The sequence below is a fragment of the Oryctolagus cuniculus genome, chromosome 4 (assembly GCF_051225735.1).
Source record: "Oryctolagus cuniculus isolate XC-2025 breed Fujian yellow rabbit chromosome 4, ASM5122573v1, whole genome shotgun sequence".
NCBI lineage: Eukaryota > Metazoa > Chordata > Mammalia > Lagomorpha > Leporidae > Oryctolagus > Oryctolagus cuniculus.
This window is the reverse complement of record NC_142870.1, coordinates 88,869,226-88,890,930: the sequence shown is the minus strand read 5'-3', so window position 1 is coordinate 88,890,930 and position 21,705 is coordinate 88,869,226. Positions and strand designations below refer to the sequence as shown.

Here is a 21,705-nt window from a genome sequence, read left to right as displayed (position 1 = left end):
TTGTTCTACTTAATACTATTGGTTGAATTCTGTAATTAATACACACTTATTCTTAAGTGTTGAAACTTAACTGAAAAGTGATCCCTGTTAAATATAAGAGTGGGAATAAGAGAGGGAAGAGATGTACAATTTGGGACATGCTCAATTGGACTTGCCCCAAATGGTAGAGTTAGAAACATACCAGGGGATTCCAATTCAATCCCATGAAGGTGGCATGTACCAATGCCATCTCACTAGTCCCAGTGATCAGTTTCTGTTCACAATTGATCATAATGAAAGGACTAAGAGTCAAAGGGATCACACAAACAAGACTAGTGTCTGCAATTCTAACCGATAGAATAAAAAAGGGAGAGAACGATCCAACATGGGAAGCGGGATACACAGAGACTCGTAGAATGGCAGATGTCCTAAACAGCACTCTGGCCTCAGAATCAGCCCTTAAGGCATTCAGATCTGGCTGAAGAGCCCATGAGAGTATTTCAGGCAAGACACTCTGGCAAAAAAAAAAAAAAAAAAAAAAAAACCCACACGTAAATGCCTAAATGAAAGATCTCCGCGAGTGAGATCCCAGTGGAAAGAACAGGTCATCAAAGAAGGAGGTACCTTTCTTTGAAGGGAGGAGAGAACTTCCACTTTGACTATGACCCTGTCGGAATAAGATTGAAGTCGGTGAACTTAAAAGGCTTCCATAGCCTTGGCAACTCAAGACAAGAGCCTAGGGAGATAACTGACGCCATAAAGAAGAGTGTCAATTTGTTAAATCAACAACAGGAATCACTGTGCACTTACTCCTCATGTAGGATCTCTGTCCTTAATGTGCTGTACATTGTGATTTAATGCTATAACTAGTACTCAAACAGTATTTTTCACTTTGTGTTTCTGTGTGGGTGCAAACTGTTGAAATCTTTACTTAATATATACTAAACTGATCTTCTGTATATAAAGAGAATTGAAAATGAATCAAAAAGTATACATGAAAGAAAAGACACTGTCTTTAGGCTCTTTCTTTCTTTGGATGTTGTGTCATGAGAGGAGCCACCTAACACCTTCACTGAGTTTGAAAGACCAAACTCATTCATCCTGGACTTGACTCATTTGAAATCAGAGCTGGAAGGGATTTGATGTTAGAAAGTACATCTTTTAGGTCTCTTTGAATCTGTAATTTACTGCTTAGAGGAACTTATTTCTGACTGGTGATCATCTAATTGAATCTTTATGTATTTGACCTGATCAAATTCTTAGAAAAATATTTTAGTACATAAAACAGATACGTGTCTCTTTATTTCCATGTGTTTATTTGTTTCAGTTGTTTGATTGAAACAGAAAATAGCTCATGTAAAGGTTCTCTAATTTTAATGCAGGGGATTTAGGGATCTTCATTTTAAAAAGCATTATTCTCCTGAGCACCATGGACAATCCTCTCAATGTTATTGCTTTAGTTTCTTTTCTATGTGAGGGACCTGCCGAAAGGTTAAGTGAATGATCATAAGTCCATGACCCTGCTGTTCTGCAATATAATATACACCTGCAAGTATCCTCCACATGGCATGGATTTGAGCCCTCCTAGCATCTTGATCATCTTTTCTGGGTGTGTTTCAGTTTTTCTATGCCACTGAAAGCATTGTATTAGAAACCAAAAATAGCACCTAAGGAGAAGTATAACTGGGACAGAGTTGAGCTCAGTGCTGGAAGTAGAGATAACTTCTAAACTTACTGCTCCTTTGGGGCTTCACAGAGGAAAAGTTGTATCATAACCAGGACTGATATTCTATTGGGATACATTGATCTACAGCCTGATGGATTTTTAGACCAGAAGTAGCCCTGCTTGACTGACTGTTCCATTTGCTTGGTGAGTGACTTGATGTCCTGATTTTAAATATCTTGATTTTCTTAACTATTAAAATATTTAAATATTGATTATAATTTTTTCTTATCTGCTCACAGGGCCCTTCCTTGGCCATCTTAACTAAGATAACTCTTCTGATTTAGTTTTCTTTGTAACACTTAGAGTTTCCTGACATTAGAGTAACCCTCTTTCTTTCTTGTCTTTCTCTCTTCTCCTTTCTCCTTTTTCTCCTTTTGTCTCTTCCAACCCTTTCCCTCTCACTCTTCCTTCCTTCTTTTTTCCCACTCTCTTTACCTTTCTTTCTCTGTTTTTTTTTTTATTATTATTATTATTTATTTGAGAGTCAGAGCTACACGGGGTGGGGGGGGGGGTCTTCCATCTGATGGTTCACTCCCTAAATGGCCACAACGGCTGGAGCTGCACTGATCCGAAGCCAGGAGCCAGGAGCTTCCTCTGGGTCTCTCACGTGGGTGCAGGGGCCCAAGCACTTGGGCCATTCTCCACTGCCCTCCCAGGCCACAGAAGAGAGCTGGAATGGAAGTGGAGCAGCCGGGACTCGAACTGGCGCCCATATGGGATGCCAGTGCATCAGGCCAGGGTGTTAATCCACTGTGCTACAGCGCCAGCCCCTCTCTTTACCTTTCTCCTTACCTCCCTTTCTCTGTGACATTAAGGTACGGGCAGAACTTTGTCCATTTGGTTGGTATCCAAGCACTTGTAATAATGGTTGACACATGGACACATACTAGGTGCTCATACTAGGTCTAACAGTTCCTTCACATCTTCTTTCCTCCCCAAATCTGGCCAGTTTTCTAGCGAAAGTGCTTAAATCCTTATTCATCAGTGTGATTGTATATCTTGCCTCACCTTGAAGAAAAAGGGAGAGGTGACTGTTCTGCTTGTATTGAGAGAACATGGATGTGTCAGATGAAACTGGGTGCTGGAATCTCCCTAGTGGTCTTGGCTACATTGCCTTTCTGAATGATCTTCACTGTAATCCAACCAAGGAACCCTCACTCTGTGCCTCCCTCAATACTGTTGGTAAGTGAGCTTTCTACCCAGGAACTGTGACTCATAATTTTGCCAAGGGAAGCTGACTTCTTGAATAAGATAAGTTCTCATACCAGCTCCATTGAGTCACCATGGGAGCAGGAAACATGTTGTAATCCCCTCAGCCCATCTGGCACATACTCATTTGCCTTCCTTATGAAGAGGTGTATTGTGTCACTGTCAGTGATGCACTTCCTAGTTAGAGGGAGAGAAACAAAAAGGAAGCGTTGTTGACAAAAATAAAAGGGGCAACTGGCTCTGGGCTACCAGGGGAAAAAAGGAATCATTGCACATCCTGAGGGATCAACCAAGCTCTCTGTGACTGAAGGTATTGCCCTCGATAGGGATGGAGATGCTGGCAGACTTAGTGGTCTTTCATGAGACTCTCTGTGTGCTGCAGGTTTCCAGCTTACTGGAAATCTAGTTGATATGAAGAAGAAGGGAGAAATATTTTTCAAATTCTAAAGCATTCTACATGCATTAGCTATGAGTTAGAGCTTTATTTTGTTGTAAATTTTCTTATTCTAAGCCCACCCATTGGATCCTTCTTTTAAGGAAAGCCCCATATTTAAGAAAGGAACATAAAAAATATAAACTTTTAGTGCTATGCAGTGAATTTCAAGTGCAGTGAATTAGCCTTCAAGGAAAAACATTCTGACTTCAGAACAAGGTCTTTTTGGTGGCAGTCCTGTGATTTCCTTCTGCCCTTAGGAATAGAGGAGCAACATTGTCATCTCAGGTGAAGACAAAATAGTAAAAAAACCAGCAAGTGCTTCCTTTTAAGGAATTAAAGCTTGAGTAATTATAATACTGATAATATAATTACAATGTAGTGTTAATAGTGATAACATTAAAGTTCTCTTTACTGACAAAGCAGATTGTATTTTATATATTCAGTGTAATTCATTCCATACCCATATTGTGAGAGTGTCAGTTCTATGGCCAGCCCTCCTCCCCACATTTTTTTTTTCTTTTTTGGATAAGAAAACTTAGAATTAAAGTGGTTGAGTGAATTACCAAAAATTATACAGCAGATACTTAGCATAATTCTGACTTCGACTAGTTCCTGAGATTCGTGTTATTTTTGTCAAATATTCTCCCTGTGGGCTCTGCTAAAATGTAAACAACTTAGAAATAAGATTAAGATGCGAGAAATCACAAGGAATCGCTTTGCTAACTGTTGAAGAATCCCTCAATAATAGGTGTCTGTGTTTTCTAGATAAGGGCTATGTTTACACCCTGTCCCTCCCTACATCCCCCCTGACACTTTCTTCGGGAGGAAAATCACTGTACTCCTAACCTCAACATGCAAGATTTCAAGTTTCACTTGTTATAAACATTTACATTAATAAACTCAAAGAAGTTGCTGTTTGAAAGATTTTAAAAAAGAGAACAACCCATCACAGATTTCCCTTTGGTGTGCTTTATTTGCCACGTGTTAGAGAAAGCAAACTGTTAAGACTGCCTTCAGAGTAGAAATAACTATTTAGAACTTGTGATACTCAGTGGGGGAAGGAACAAAAATGTTACTTTATACAATATGATATATTTCAATAATATTTCCATATCAAAGTTATTTGTGACATAGATCACGTTTAAAAATATAACATACACTGTGTCCCCCAAATGAACACACAGGTATTTGAATATAGCTTTTTATTTCAAAGTCAGCATTCGATTATGTGCCCGCTGAGGGGCTAGATTTCACAGGTACTATCATTCATTTCAAAGAGAACATTGCATGTGGGAGAGGGGCCAGAGATCCTGGTACCCATTTTATATTTAGGAAATGAAGAGCTATGGAGGTAGCCTACATGCTTGAAGCTCATGGTGATGTGTCTCATAGAACCAGGTTTTGAAGGCTGCCCTGAGTCCCCAGATGGTGGTTTTTTTCTCTTTATACTGAATTGCCTCTTAGGAGTTTGATCTGCTAGCAGTTATTAAGATCTCCCGCTTCTTTATCCATTATGTTTTTATAAAATTTACAGGGGGTGGAAATAACCTCCTGACTTATTTGGCAATGAATTATACAATGCAGATAATAAGTTAACACTATGATTTACTAGCAATTGAGCAACATTGATTTAAGTTCTGTTTCATTTGAGTTGTTTATTGATGTTAAAGGAGTCATTCTTCCCTTTTTGTCACTGTGTTCTTATCTATATATGAAACCAGTCAACCAACCACAGCAGCAGCAGACTCCAACCAATTTTGTCTTCTTATATTTTATTATGCAACATTATGCATCATTGAAATATTAAGATTTTGCCAGTGCTGTGGCTCAATAGGCTAATCCTCCACAAAGCGGCGCCGGCACACCGGGTTCTAGTCCCAGTCGGGGCACCGGATTCTGTCCCGGTTGCCCCCCTTCCAGGCCAGCTCTCTGCTATGGCCCGGGAGTGCAGTAGAGGGTGGCCCAAGTGCTTGGGCCCTGCACCCCATGGGAGACCAGGATAAGCACCTGGCTCCTGGCTTCGGATCAGCGCGGTGCTCCATTGGAGGGTGAACCAACGGCAAAGGAAGACCTTTCTCTCTGTCTCTCTCTCTCACTGTCCACTCTGCCTGTCAAAAAAAAAAAAAAAAAAAAAAAAGAAAGAAATATTAAGATTTTACTTCATCCTATCAATAGCATCTGTGACCACTTTATCTTGCGGAATCCAGGGTAGAAGAGGGAAGATTCCTGTTGTAAGGGCCCTGCAGTAAAGTTTGAGAGAAAGAATAGAAAATAAGTAACAGATAAGGTAGTGTATGGTAGCAGACAATGTTGCTAGGGAAGACTTCTCAATCAAAGAAGAACTGTTTTTCTAGGAGGAAATATATCTCTTATTTGGGAACAGAATAGTACAAGCAAACAGAAAGATAATCTGAAAGTATTTAGAAACCAAGCTGGAAGGTAGGTTGGTTACAGATTATGAAAGTTGGGAATGCCTACAGGCCGGCGCTGTAGCTCACTTGGTTAATCCTCTGCCTGCGGTGCCAGCATCCTATAGGGGCACTGGGTTCTAGTCCTGGTTGCTCCTCTTCCAGTCCAGCTCTCTGCTGTGGCCCAGGAAGGCAGTGGAGGATGGCCCAAGTGCTTGGGCCCTGCACCCGCATGGGAGGCCAGGAGGAAGCACCTGGCTCCTGGCTTCAGATCGGCATAGCTCCAGCCGTAGTGGCCATTTGTGGGGTGAACCAAGGGAAGGAAGAACTTTCTCTCTGTCGCTCTCTCTCACTAACTCTGTCAAATAAAAAACAAAACAAAACAACAACAACAAAAAACAAAGTTGAGAATCCCTTCAGGTTAACAGAATATTTGTATCTAATGTATTTTTCGTTTCTCAGTCTTTTGGCTAAGATCAAGTGTATTTAATGTATTTAAATATAATTGACCTTTTTTTTTAAAAAAAGAAATCTGTCTTACTTCTGCAAGGACATATATTTTTAATGCTATGCAATGTTTCTTTCAGCCTTTGGCAAGAATTCAATTTGCTGCCAGCCCCGATGGCCTCATTTTATTTGAATGTACTTTTTGAAAACCTCCACACTCAGATGTACTTGTGACATTCAGTCCTGCCTCTGCTGCCCATGGTTGGTCATCCTGAACACTTCTCATTTCCATGCAGTTTAGTCCAAACATTTGGAGAATGTTTGAATTCCATTTTATTTTATTCTTAGGCCTAAAGGTCATTGGAATTACAGAATTTCATCCCGTTGTCCTTTAAATGCTGTTCCTTGGGAACATATCTCTTTACTCCTTTTTTGTTTTTCTTTAAACTGAATTTGTGTTTTGGAAATACACTAGTGCTTATCTTTAAGTTACTTATATTTCCCAAGGATGGTTACTCTGTAGCTTGATTTCAAAGAGATTTGAATACTACAGTTTAGTGGCCTGATGCTGATTTGACAAATAAATACCTTCTTAAATCACAGTGATAACTGTATGTTCAGGAAAATGGCCCAATTCTTCCTTTGTATGACTGTGTTAGTTAAGAGAAACCAGAGTATTTGGAGGGAATTTATGTGCAGATAGAGTGGTTAGGTGGGAAGGCTTGATTTACAAGAATTTATTCTGTTCTTTGAATCATCTCTGTACCACTTCCCCTCACCCCTTCAAAATAATTGTTTCCGCCACATTTAAATGAGTTTTATACAATCAAATCTATACATTCACAGAGATTCATTGCTAGGCCAGGTCCTAATTACTTTTACTCCACTATTTTAAATCTTGTTTTCTATTTACCTGATGAACTTATTTAGGAAATTAAATACATTGCCACTCTAGAGAGTATGACGATTGGTCTATTTTTTATTTTTATTTTATCTTTTAAGACATTTATTTATTTGAAGGCAGACTTACAGAGAGGCAGAGGCAGAGAGAGAGAGAGAGAGAGAGAGAGAGGTCCTCCATCCACTGATTCACTCTGCAAATGGCCGCAATAGCTGGAGCTGAGCCTATCTGAAGCCAGGAGCCAGGAGCTTCTTCCAGGTCTCCCACAGGGGTGCAGGGGCCCAAGGATTTGGGCCATCCTCCACTGTTTTCCCAGGCCATAGTAGAGAGCTGGCTTGTAAGCGAAGCAGCCAGGACTCAAATCAGTGCCATATGGGATGCTGGCACCACAGACGGTAGCTTTACCTGTTATGCCACAGCACAGACCCCAATTACTCTATTTTTAAATCCACTGGTAGTGCCATATTCTCTTCTTTATTTTCGAGAGACAGAGAGCAAATGGAACATTTTATAATTCTGGAACCTCAGTCTGTAACATCAAGCACTTGCCATCCAAGTCCATAAAAGATGATGTACAGAATTGTTCTGGTTTTTTTTTTTTTTTTTTTTTTCATTTAGGAGCAGAATCAACACTGAAAATACAAAACAGCTGAGAAAATAAAAAGATAAAGTATCATCACCCACAACAATCTAGACTTGATTGTGTTATGTTGTTTTCATGAATTTCATTTCTCTTTCTGCCATAGGAATCAAAATATGTGGTAGAGCAGTGTGCATTTTTGAGAAATACATATCACTTTCCTACATTGGTTGTTAGGTCTAGAATAATAGTTTAAAGTTCTAACTCATCAGCCCGATGTTTTTTCCTTCTGAGATAATTTTATTTTTTTTGAAATGTTCTCTATAAACAGCAGTGTGCATTCTGATATGTATATCAAGGTCCTAGTGTTTGCTTTTTACCTCTTAGCTCATGTAGCAGACATTTATAGTGCCTTTAAGATTTAGGCTTGCTGTGCCATGCCAGTAAGATGCACCAGGAGAGAGCAGTGGCCAACTTTCCTTCCTCAACAGAATGTTTGGGGACTACCCCATGAGTGTACATACTCAAGAAGAAGCAAACAGAGAGCAAGGTCATTCATCGTGCAATAACATTTTTTTCTATATACATTTGATCTTTATTCATTTATTATGGGAAGTTTTAATTTCTAAGTATTTACACTTGCATAAAAATTACAACTCTAGTGAATTTTATACATTTTAAAGCAAAGATATACACATATCATTGTTTCTAAATGGACCCTAGCCATTATTAGCAATCACTGTAGTTTTGTTTCCCCTTTTTTAACTTGGGCAAGAAGCCTTCATTATTTGCCGTATGCTTGTGTGATGTTTAGATGAAGTAAACCTGCTAGTTTTAAAATGATGCACCTGAGTTAACCTGGAGGCTTTTTCCTTCTCTGTAAATACTTTGGGACTTCAGATTGCCCCAAAAGTGGAATAGTGAGCTGACTTTTGGTTTTCAGAGAGACAATATTAATTTTACCTTTATATTTTCTACTTTTGTTTGGACAATATAGATATATCTGATTGTCTGGGGACAGCAAATTTCTTTTATTCAAGATGCTTTGACATCCATGGATTGGTTTTTAAATGCTTCTTCAGCATTTTTCTTTTTGTTCAAGTTGAAAGAAAAGGAAAAGGAGAGAGGAAGGAGAGAAAGGCAGAGGACACACTGAAGGCAGAAGAGAGAGAAGAGATGCAAAGAGCGAGAATGAGAAAGGGAAAGAGAAATACAAAGGGAAAAGTAGAAATACAGAGACACTCTCTTCAGAGGGATTTGCTGGACTTACTGGAAGTTTAGACACTTTCTTTTTTTCAGATTAATATATATATTAGTATATATATAATCTATATATATGGCATATGGCTGTGTTATTGTAGTGGTGGATTAAATTGCCAACTCTAATGCCAGCATCCCATTGTTCCATTCCTGGCTACTTCACCATTTTTTTTTTTTTTTTTTGGACAGGCAGAGTTAGACATTTAGGAGACAGAGAGAAAGGTCTTCCTTCCGTTGGTTCACTCCCCAAATGGCCTCTATGGCCAGTGCGCTGTGCTGATCCGAAGCCGGGAGCCAGGTGTTTCCTCCTGGTCTCCCAAGCAGGTGCAGGGCCCAAGCACTTGGGCCATCCTCCACTGCCTTCCTGGGCCACAGCAGAGAGCTAGACTGGAAGAGGAACAACCGGGACAGAATCTGGCGCCCCGACCGGGACTAGAACCCAGGGTGCTGGCGCCGCATGATTAGCCTAGTGAACCGCGGCGGCAGCCTGCTACTTTACTTCCAATCCAGCTCCTGACTAATGGCCTGGGGAAGCAGTGGAAGATGGTACAAGTCCCAGGGCCCCTGCATTCACGTGGGAGACTCAGAAGAAGCTCCTACCTCCTGGCTTTGGTCTGGACCAGCCTTGGCTGTTGCGACCATTTAGGGAGTGATCCAGTGGATGGAAGATCTTGCTCTCTATCCTTCTCTCCATAACTCTACCTTTCAAATATAGTAAATAAATCTTTACCAAAAAAGCACCTTTTATGTACCATACTGAAATACTCTCTTTTTTTCTGAGCTTTATATTGGATACTTTCTTGTTAGGACAATTAATATTTTTCCAGGTTTTAAAAATATTCTTACTCTCTTTTTCATTCCTGATTTATTTTAAAATAATGATATAAAATAAAAACCATATAGAAGTTTCCTTATGTATAGGGCACTCCAGTTATGAGAACTAACAACATCTCCAGGGGTAATGCTTTCCAACCAAGGTACTTGTATTGTGAAGAAAGTGTGCAGCAGACGTGGTGGAGGCTTATAGCTTTACATGGCCTTCAGGGTGGTGAAGGAAGAGGAGGTGGCAGGCAAGAGTGTGGGACAGGGGGCTCTCCTTTTGCAGGTGCATGAGATCTAGGCAGAAACATCTGTTGTTTGAAATTGGCACTGAGCTGTGAAACATCTGCTAGTAGCAATGAATTGCTTGAGGTTAGTATAAACCCAACTATATATAATCAGGTATAGGAGGAGGATGTACTGTTGTTTAGAAATCATTGGAATCATGAAAATTGTGAATAGAATAATTAGTAAATGGAAATGTTGCAGGAGTGCCCCCTCCCCATTCATGCAATGTTCTTAGATTATGCTAAGGGGTGTTTCATAGGGAAAAAAAGTGATGACAGGGTCTTTTTTCCTGATTGCTTTATTAAAACAAATTCTGACTTATCTCACCTTTACTACTCTAAATATCCTGTTATTAAAAAGATTGTTCCTCTCATCTACAATGCAATGACAACTGATGACTGAAATAATAACTGTAAAGCATTAGACAATACTATTTTAATCACTAAAAATCTTGTTAAGCTAAACATGACTTAGATCTCTTTTATTTTAATTCTTTGTAAATTGATAATAACTACTTTGTGCAGTGTGTGTGTGTGTGTGTGTGTGTATGAGAGAGAGATGGAAAGGAAAGTTAAGGGAAATAACATTAATTGAACCAGAGAGTATGTTTATACATTGTATATATTTCTGAACAGTCCCATGAGATAAAGAGGGATATATCTGCAATCTTCAGTAATGATTCAGTTCAGTTACCAAAAGTAAATTAATTTACCTAAGTTCGTGATAGCTAGTAAGTGATGACATTTGTGTTGTTTGGCTTTTTTTAAATGTACCAGGATGCCACTGAGTTGACTGTAATGAAAATTCTTTATTATTTTCAAAACCTGGTAACTAATGTCATTGCTCTGTAAATTATGAAATAAAACCACACGTTTGAAAAGAATTATTCAACCAGCTAACAAAACAGAGAACATACAATGTGATTTTTCCTGTTCCAGATATTATTTCAAATGTATTTCTCTCAGGCTTCCTATAAGCATATGTGGTATATTTCAACTGTATGTATTCCGATTATCTACATCTTTCCAGGCTTATAAAGATTTGTCTAAGAGAAAGCAGTTCTAAATAAAAGCAGGTTTGCAGATGGAGGAAGGAAAGGTGACTCAGTACAGATGTATGGGTTTGAGTGGAGTGGGAGGCTGTTAACTTCAGTCTGCTGCAAAGTTGCTTTGGCATCATTCATTTGGCTTCCCATGTGGCTAACTCAGAGATATAACTGTAACTCAATGGATTTTCCTCCTCTCCAACTACTGCAAGCTCTGTCCCTCCTCCTAGGTGCTAAGGGACTTAGGAAATGATGTTTACATGTGGCTCAGAGGGGTTTTTGGCACTATGTATTATATAGCTGTAGAAAATTCTTTTCAGGCTAAAAATGCCAGTTCTTTTCTGCTAAGCTTTGGCAGTGATTGGGTGTGAATTTTGAAATTTGATTATGGTTTCACTCCAAGTTCCATTTCATTTCTGATGGAACTAGAATGTTTTATCCTTCTCAGAAACTGTTACTTTTTTTGTGTGTGACAACAAAACAGCTAGAATTGCTGTCATTTGGACTCAATAAATACACAAAAGACTGGGCTTGAGGGATTATCAGCAATCCATATATAGGTAAGATATTTCACTTACTGAAAACTCTCCAAAATGGAAATCTCAGCAAATTTAATGCATGAATCTTCAGGCCTAGGGAAATTCATTTTTTTAGGCTAGTTATCCATTTTAGTGTACATAATACTTTTGTCATAGAAGGATGAAATATATAACTCTCTTATTTAAAAATGCATTTTGTGGTTTAATAGAAAGAAGTCAAAGATCTATATAGTTTCCACATTTAGGGAGGCCACTTGTTGATCATTACATACGAAACTTGGACCAGCATGTGTTTCCTGGGCACCGATATGTAAAAAGCTTTGTATCATAGAGAACATAAAGATGAGTCAGATATTTTTCATTCCTCATTCCTTCATTCATAGTACATGGATACATGCTAAACATTGTGGCTGCCAGTATTGGTGAATAACACAGAAGTTCTCTCTGTAGTGATGGAGCTACTGTCTTGGAGAGAGGATGGAACTGAATAAAGGAAGTAAATAAATTTATTTTTATTTAAAGTTCTGTTATGGTTATCTATAGGGAACTGTGTTAATGGACCATATTAGAAAAGATACTTAGCTTCTGGAGAGGCTAGGGAATATCTACTTAACAAGATACCACTTAATTGAGCATTGAAGGATGAAAAAGAGCTACCTAAATTCAAAACAAAGAGAAAAGATTGTTGGATGGCATTGGGAAGGAAGGCCTGGAAACCATATGGATCATTCTTTCAGTGTTGCTGGAGCTCCAATAAAGGGGAAGAAAGGGACATGGAATGAAGAGGCAGAGATAGACAGGTCTAGTACATATTAAGGATGCTATTATATTTACCTTCTTTGCAGTGAAAAGCCAATGATATGATTGAATAGGGTCCTGACATTATCCAGCTAAGTTATTAAATGTTAATTTTAGCTGTTACGTAGGGAACAGATTGGGAAAGATTTCAGTTTCTCAGTTTACTGGACAAGGTCCTTTAAACCACCCTTTTTGCTGTAAAGCAGCAAGAAATGCTGCATTTAAAAATAAATGTCTTTTAAAATGAATTGCTGAGTTGGTGAGAAATCCTTGGAGGCCAAAACTGAGTAAAAACAGGAATCTAGAGAAGAAAGGAGGACAGCATTGCAGCTGGCGGCTGCCCAGGGTAATATCCAGAGTCTGTGGGAAAAGTGTATCTACAAGCTAGGGCACAGGAATGATTTTTTTTTAAATATAATTCCTACCTTATGCCTTACTCCCCAGAACAACTCTGTTGAATCAAATAGTTAAATTTAAAAAAGTTAATTAACCCTCAAAAGTTCTAGAAGAAAATATATACAAGCATTTTTTATAATATTGGGATGGAGAAGGTTTTTCTAGATATATCATTGTAGGTGGGGCCATAAAGAAAATTGGATACATTTAACTCCATAGTATTAGTGTAGAATCAAAATATTATAAGTTAGAGGACAGTTGAAAATCTGGGAGACGTAGGTATAGGGCAAAGAGTTCAATCCATCAGAATACAAAATACAAAGCCCTTAGGAAATAAATCCTCCCAATATAAAGTATATTTTGTAGGAAAATAAGCAAAGGTTTGAAACTGGCAGTTCAGGCAGTCGGAAAGGATAAAAACAAATTGATCATACTGAAAACAAAAAAGAGCTCAATTTCATGAATAAGAAAACAGATGGAAATTAAGCCAACAAGAGATGCCATTTTTCCCTCATCAGTTTGGCAAAGATTAAAGAGAACAATGCTATGCAGCATTGATCAGAATCTCACATAGTTGGGGAGAATTACCTGGAATAGGCTTTGTGAAGGGCACCTGGGATGTTTGTTTCAAAGAGACCACCAAAATATCCTTTTAATCTTATAATAAATCCTTCACACTTGTGGCCTAAGTAAATAATCAGAAATCCATCGAGGTGAATTAAAAACTATGTTTTTCATAGCATTTAAAAATAGGGGGGCCACACTGTGGTGTAGTGGGTTAAAGCTGCAGCCTGTAGCACCAGCATCCCTTATGGGCTCAGGTTCAAGTCCTGGCTGCTCCACTTCTGATCCAGCTCTCTGCTATGGCCTGGGAAATCAGTGGAAGATGGCCCAAGACCTTAGGCCCCTGCACCTGCATGGGAGACCTGGAAGAAGTTCCTGGCTCCTAGCTTTGGATCAGCTCAGCTCTAGCTGTGCTGGTCATCTGGGGAGTGAACTAGCAGATGGAAGACCTCTCTTTCTCTGGCTCTCCCTCTGTCTGTAACTCTGTCTTTCAAATAAATAAACATAAATCTTTAAAAAAAAGTTAACATTGGAAACAGTAAATATTTACTGAGTGCTTAAATAAATTACTGTATCCAGAAAATGATATTTGTTGATGTGTAAGTAACTTTGTTTTTTTTTCTTTTTTAATCTTTAATAAATATAAATTTCTGAAGTACAACTTTTGAATTATAGCAGCTTCCTCCCCCCCAATAACCTCTCTCCCACCCACAACCATCAGCCATCCCATCTCACATTCCCTCTCCCATCCCATTCACATCAAGATTCATTTTCACTTCTCCTTATATACAGAAGATCAATTTAGTATATACTAAGTAAGGATTTCAACAGTTTGCACCCACATAGAAACACAAAATATAAAGTACTGTTTGAGTACTAGTTATACCTAGTTTACCATTAATTCACATAGTACAACACATAAGGACAGAGATCCTATATGGGGAGTAAGTGCACAGTGACTCCTGTTGTTGATTTTTTTTTTTTTTTTGACAGGCAGAGTGGACAGTGAGAGAGAGAGAGAGAGAGAGAGAGAGAGAAAGGTCTTCCTTTTTTCCGTTGGTTCACCCTCCAATGGCCTCTGCAGCCAGCACACTGCAGCCGGCGCACTGCACTGATCCAAAACCAGGAGCCAGGCGCTTCTCCTGGTCTCCCATGCGGGTGCAGGGCCCAAGGACTTGGGCCATCATCCACTGCACTCCAGTAGAGAGCTGGACTGGAAGAGGAGCAACTGGGACAGAATCTGGCGCCGCAGGCGGAGGATTAGCCTATTGAGCCTTGGCACCGGCCTGTTGTTGATTTAACAATTGACAATCTTATTTATGACGTCACTAATCACCCGAGGCTCTTGTCATGAGCTGCCAAGGCTATGGAAGCCTTTTAAGTTTGCCAACTCCAATCTTATTTAGAAAAGGCCATTGTCAAAGTGGAAGTCCTCTCCTCTCTTCAGAGAAAGGTACCTCCTTCTTTGATGGTCCGTTTTTTCCACTGGGATCTCACAGAGATCTTTCATTTAAGGTTTTTTTTTTTTTTTTTCTGCCTAAGTGTCTTGGCTTTCCATGCCTGAAATACTCTCATGGGCTTTGTAGCCAGATCTGAATGCCTTAAGGGCTGATTCTGAGGCCAGAATGCTGTAACTTTGTCATGGGTATTTCTATTCAAAATCAGATACAACACAACAAGACTAGTATGAAACTTTTAAAAATTATGACAGGGTCGGCGCTCTGGCATAGCAGGTAAAGCTGCCACCTGAAGTGCCTGCATCCCATATGAGTGCTGGTTCAAGTCCTGGCTTCTCCACTTCCAATCCAGCTCTCTGCTGTGGTCTGGGAAAGCAGTGGAAGGTGGCCCAAGTCCTTGGGCCCCTGCACTCGCGTGGGAGATCTAGAAGAATCTCCTGGCTTTGGATGGCGCAGGTCAGGCCATTGTAGCCATCTGGGGAGTGAACCAGCGAATGGAAGACCTCTCTCTGCCTCTGCCTCTCTCTTTCTTTCTCTCTCTGTAGCTCTGCCATTCAAATAAATAAATAAATAAATAGAAAAAAAAAAAAAAAAACCTGTGACAATTGTTTGAGGGAGCTACTTGCTACTTGCTTGTGAAAGCCATTTGTTGAATTTGCCTTTGGTGAGAGTATTTTCCCTTTGGAAATTGATACTCGGATGTTACAGATTAACTCCCTTCTCACTCTCCCGCAAGTTTCTCAACACATAACTGAGATCATGCATGTGTAAGCGTGGATGTGCACTTTTTTGGAGCAATCTTGGTAGAATATGCACTCAAATCTTAATAGTGTTTATTGTCAAACTACATGAAAAAAGTCATCAATCAGAGAAAGAGTCTCCAAAGATAATACTTATTTAGGAATAGCAGAGCCTTGCAATAAGAATATGTGTACATACTATGGGGATATACAAAGAGGTTGAAGAAAGTACAGTTTTTAAAGACAAAAATGAGGAAGATTACATCAAATATTTTGAAAGAATGGCCTTTGGCTCCAATGGTCAATAACAAGAGTGATGGGATTCTAAGATTGAAGAGACAGAGTTGTTGGACAGTTGATTTGATGTGGTACTTTTTGTATACTGTTGTGGTGGTCTCTGTAATGATGTGGTTCTGAAAATCTTTTATCATGGTACTGTTAGGGAGTTGTGCATGAGAACTCTATCTCCATAAACTCCCAGTTTTATTTATTTTTTTATGGTTGACACAGGCAACTCCATTTTGATTCTTTATTAAAAAAATTATTAATATAAAGAGAACCAATTTCGTGTATTTCATAGGTACAAATCTAACAAGATGACCATATTTTCCTCTCTGTCTCCCTCCCTCCCTCAATCCCCTCCTCCTTTCCTCTCTTTTTTTCTTTAATTTTTGTAAAGACAAAATTTCAATCCACTCTATAATCAAAGGCTTAATGCACCAGTACGTATAATATGCAACAAGTAAAAAGAGGAGCAACATGGTGGCATAGTGAATTAAGCTGCTGCCTGCAGTGCCAACATCCCATGTAGGCCTCAGTTTGAGTCCCAGTAGCTCCACTTCAGATCTAGCTGCCTGATAATGGCCTGGGAAACATTGGAGGATGGTCCAAGTGCTTGGGCCCATGTGCACCTGTAGGAGACCTAGAAGAAGCTCCTGCTCATGGCTTCAGCCTGACTTATTCCCAGAAATTGCAGCCATTTGGGGAGTGAACCAATAAATGGAAGACTCTTTCTCTTCCCTCTCTCTTTCTCTCTCAATTCTGCTTTTCAGATAAAATAAAAATAAATCTTTTAAAAAAGAACAAGTAGAAAGTAGAAAGACCACAGTTCCATAGTTATATAAACAAGGGCTAAAACAACAATCAAATCACAAGATGTCCATTTCATTCCTTACAATTATCACATTCCTTTCACATTTTCTTTAGAAAGTGGATTTATGCTTGAATTTATTTCTCATTGTATAAAATATTTTACTTATTGTCCAAATATATTCTAATCTAAGTATATTTATAATTGAACATAAACAATGACTTTATTTCAGAAGTATAAAAGTTTGAAGACCTGAACTATTAGAGTTCTGGTAAGCAAGGGATAGTCATGACAGTTTTTTGACTAATGGTTCTTTGTTTCTATCTGTACACTGAAATGTTACTAATTTCCCTAGAACAAAGATATTAGTAATATTGATGAAAATATCACTGTAGATTACTAAAATTAGAACTTTGTGAGGGGAATGAAAAATTACTACTGATATTTTCTGTGTTTTTTTTTAAAGATTTATTTTATTTATTTGAAAGAGTTACAGAGAGAGGTAGAGACAGAGAGAGAGAGAGGTCTTCCATTCACTGGCTAACTCCCCAGACAGCTGCAACATCTGGAGCTGAGCTGATCTGAAGCCAGGAGCCAGGAGCCTCTTCTGGTCTCCCCTGTGGGTGCAGGGGCCCAAGCACTTGGGCCATCCTCCACTGCCTTCCCAGGCCACAGCAGAGAGCTGGATGGGTAGAGGAGCAGCTAGGACTAGAACCGGCGCCCATATGAGATGTCGGCGCTTCAGACCAGGGCTTTAACCCACTGCACCAGCCCCATTTTCTGCTTTATAACCAGATCCATATTTGTGTATTTATGTATGTATTGTTAAGAAAATAAATGCTAGCTATCCAAATACTTGGAAGTTGAAATCAATGACTACACACATTTCTTGCTCCAAAATTTGCCAATTTTGGATATTTAGTCCCAAAAATACCTATACACGTTGTTTCTTTTATACTTTATCTTCTCAGTTAGCAGTCCATTGCCCTAACCACTCCGTCACCTCGTCAGTCTTCTCATTTAAACATTTATGTTGATTATAGGGAGTTTCTTGGTTTTCTCATTTGTTTGTTTTACTTTTTAAAAAGAGCTCAGTTCTAGAGTATACTCTGTCAATTGTCAACTTTCAATATCTATAGGTAAGAGTATGAGTCCATTAAGCAAAGTCCATTATTTTCTCATCAGTTGTCATTCATTTATTTCTATATACAAGAAAACATATGTAGTATTGGACTTGCCTTATGTTCTAGGTACAGTTAATATTATCATATTTACTTATAATTACATTGGTTAATGGCATCACAGTGTTTTACAGTTTTAAAATGCTTATATTATTTGATCCTCAGAACAACATTGTCAAGTGTAGCATTATTGCTATTTTAAAAAGTACAGCCTGAATGAGGTTAGGTGATTTAGCCAAAACAGTTAGGGCTTATCCCTCATCTTCTCTTCCAAAGCTCATTCACATTTTCCCTGACAGACCAAAGAGAGAAACCCAACCTTTCACTACTAAATGCATTCTTTATTTTTATAAAAACTCCCTGTTTTGCAAGCAATAGATCCAGACATGTTTGGCCTGCCATCTAATTTTAGAATATTTATTACCCTAAGAAGAAATGCTTATCCATTAACTGCCAATTCCCATAACCTTTCCCAATTGCCGAGTCCTAAGCAACCACTAATCTGCTTTCTATCTCTGTAAATTTGTCTGTTCTGGTCATTGCATGTAAATAGAATCATTTTATATTCATTTCATTGCAGTTGGTTTAGCATACTATTTTCACTTGATGCAATGAATTCAAAGTACACTCATGTTATAGTATTTATCATTAATTCATTAATGATATAATAATTCATTAATTTTATATAAAATTAAATAATTTTAATAAATCAAATAATTATATATAATTATATAAATATAATAATTCATTAATTTTATTGACATTATGTTTAATAAATTTAAAATGAATAATTATATATAGAATTATATAATATATAATAATTCATTAATTTTATTGACAGATTATGTTTGTCCATTTATCATTGATGGATATTAGAGTTGTTTACAATTTTAAAAAATAGTCTTTTTTTTTACTTTATTTGAATGGGGGTGAAAAAAGAGAGAGAAAGGAGGGGGAGGAAGGGAGAGAGAGAGAGAGAGAGAGAGAGAGAATCTTCTATCCAGTGATTTACTTCCCAAATTCCCACAACAGACAGGGCTGCTAGTCCAGGCCAAAATCTACTCAGGTCTCATGTAAGATGAGGTAATATTTGCCATATAACTTATGTACATCCTTATCTATACTTTAAATTGCCTCTGGATTATTTATAATACCTAATGCAATATAACTACTATGTGAGTAGTTATATTATTTAGGGAATAATGACAAGAAAGAAATGTCTGCACACATTCGGTACATATATTTTAATTTTTAAATTTTTTAAAAATATTTATTTATTTATTTGAAATAGTTACACAGAGAGAGGAGAGGCAGAGAGAGAGAGAAAGGTCTTCTATCCACTGGTTCACTCCCCAATTGGCCGCAACGGCTGGAGCTGCACTGATCTGAAGCCACGAGCCAGGAGATTCTTCTGGGTCTCCCAGGCCAGTGCAGAAGCCCAAGGACTTGGGCCATCCTCTACTGCTTTTCCAGGCCATAGCAGAGAGCTGGATCTGAAGAGCAGCAGCCGGCACTAGAACTGGTGCCCATATGGGATGCCGTAGCTTCAGGCCAGGGTGTTAACCCACTGCACTACAGTCCATCCCCAGTACATATATTTTTAAAAAATATTTTAAATGCATGATGTTTTTAATCTGTAGTTGTAGAACGCATACATATCAAGGGCTAACTGTACATTCAATAGAATATGATTCTGCATTATAAATAGAAGGAAATCCTACCATTTGTAGGATTTATATGGATGAGCCTGAAGGCCATTATAGTAAGTGAAATAAGGCAGACACAGGACAGAGGTAATATGATACTACTTACCTGGGGAATCTAAAATAGCCAAACTCAAAGAAGCAGAACATGGCATGCTGGTTGGCAGTGGCTGGAGGTAGGGTGGGGAGCAGGAAGGGGAGATAGAAAAGTATTAGTCAAGGGGTTTGAAGTATCAGTTATAGAACATGAGTAGATTCAAGAGACCTACAGTATAGCACAGTATCCATAGTTAATAATACTGTACTGTATACTTTAAAATGTGCTGTGAATAGATATTTTAACATATTCTTATTGCCAAAATAATAATTATAGCAGCAATAATAATAAATCCGATGGCAGAAGGAAACTTCTGAAGGTGATGGATACACTTATAGCATTAGATGTTTTGATAGTTTCATAGGTTTATACTTATTTGCAAATTCATCAAATTATATACATTAAATATGTACACCTCTTTGTATGTCAGTCATACTTCATGAAGGGGGAAGAGCAAAGGAGAAAGAGTTGGGAAAGAGTCCTATGATTTCCTAGGTGTCAGCCCCTTAATTTCTGATCAAGCAGAGGAGTATCTGGGAATCTCCTTTTTTTGTAGGTGTAGAAAATTTAAGTCTTAGTGCCATGGGAGCTCACAGAATGTCCTAGGTCATAAAATGCCCTGAGTAGTTCACAACATATAAGGTAGGGAGAAGAATCCAGACTCAGGTGAAATTTTGGTTCCATATGGTTCTCAGTGGCCTTAGCTATAGAATATCCTTCTCAGAATTTGAAGATTGGCAAGATAATGTATTTAAAAGTTTCCTGTAGCCAGGAAAAGCAAAGAAGGGAGCAGAAGCTCAGTCAATGAGTCTAGAAACTGACACCACACATTCAGCAGATGGGTAAGCCTCAATTATGAGAATAGGATTGAGATTTTTGCATTTGAAGGTATGTGCTGGTCCATAAGAATCCATGTTTCCAAATGCGATTGAATCCTTGCCTAGAAGGATTTTCACAAATTCCAAATGTTTAGTTATCAAGCTTTCTAAGAATCAAAAGGCAGATAGTAATATATTTCTTAAAACCAATTCTCTTTCTTTCTTTCTTTTTTTTTTTGACAGGCAGAGTTAGAGAGAGAGAGAGGAGAAAGAGAGAGAGAGAGAAAGGTCTTCTTTCTGTTGGTTCACCCCCCAAATGGCTGCTACGGCCTGCGCGCTGCGCTGATCCAAAGCCAGGAGCCAGATGCTTCCTCCTGTCTCCCGTGCAGGGCCCAAGCACTTGGGCCATCCTCCACTGCCTTCCTGGGCCACAGCAGAGAGCTGGACTGGAAGAGGAGCAACCAGAACAGAATCTGGTGCCCCAACCGGGACTAGAACCCGGTGTGCTTGTGCTGCAGGTGGAGGATTAGCCTAGTGAGCAGCGGCGCCAGCCCAAAACCAATTCTTGAAAACCAATCAAACTGTGGTCCTTTGATTCTCTGCTGCTTACTCTGGTTTTTATGTCTTACAGACATGGCTTACAGCCAGCTGAAAATTGCATTTCTTTTCCATTGTATTTTTCAAAGTAAATGCAAAAGATAGGAAAAGAAAATATGTTCATTTCATTCAACAGTGATTTATTGAGGTACGCGTTTGCTAAGCATTGGGATACAATAGTGAACAAAATAGGTATTGTTCTTTTTTTTTTTTTTTTGAATAGCACATATAATCTGCTTTATATTCAAATGTCTCTGGTGTCTATTATTCACCATGATTCATAGATGGCACCATTACTATATTTGCTTTAAAATTGAAGAACAAAGTAGAGTCAAACTTAGACTCCAAAATTGTAAATGAGAAATAACCCAATGAACATAAAAAGATGTTGATATTGCAGTTCAACTCTATTGCCAATTTGATAGGTGACCATGGGCAAACTAGATAACCTCTCCTCTCTGTATCTGTGTTTCCTCATCTGTAAAATTGTTTAAGTCCTTCTGACTTGAACACTCTAAGATTCCATAATTGAGGTTAAGTTTGAAGTTCAAGAGACCTGAACCAGGTTGCCTTACTTTTCCCTTCATTTTTCATCAATAAACTTAGCTCTTCTTTCATGTGGCTCTA

General features: G+C 38.5%; 1 protein-coding gene across 6 annotated transcripts in view; it reads left to right on the top strand.

The window, feature by feature from the left end:
- Positions 1 to 21,705, top strand: part of IL1RAP (interleukin 1 receptor accessory protein) — a 161,943-nt gene that overhangs the window by 46,420 nt on the left and 93,818 nt on the right. The gene's annotated exons all lie outside the window — the stretch shown is intronic.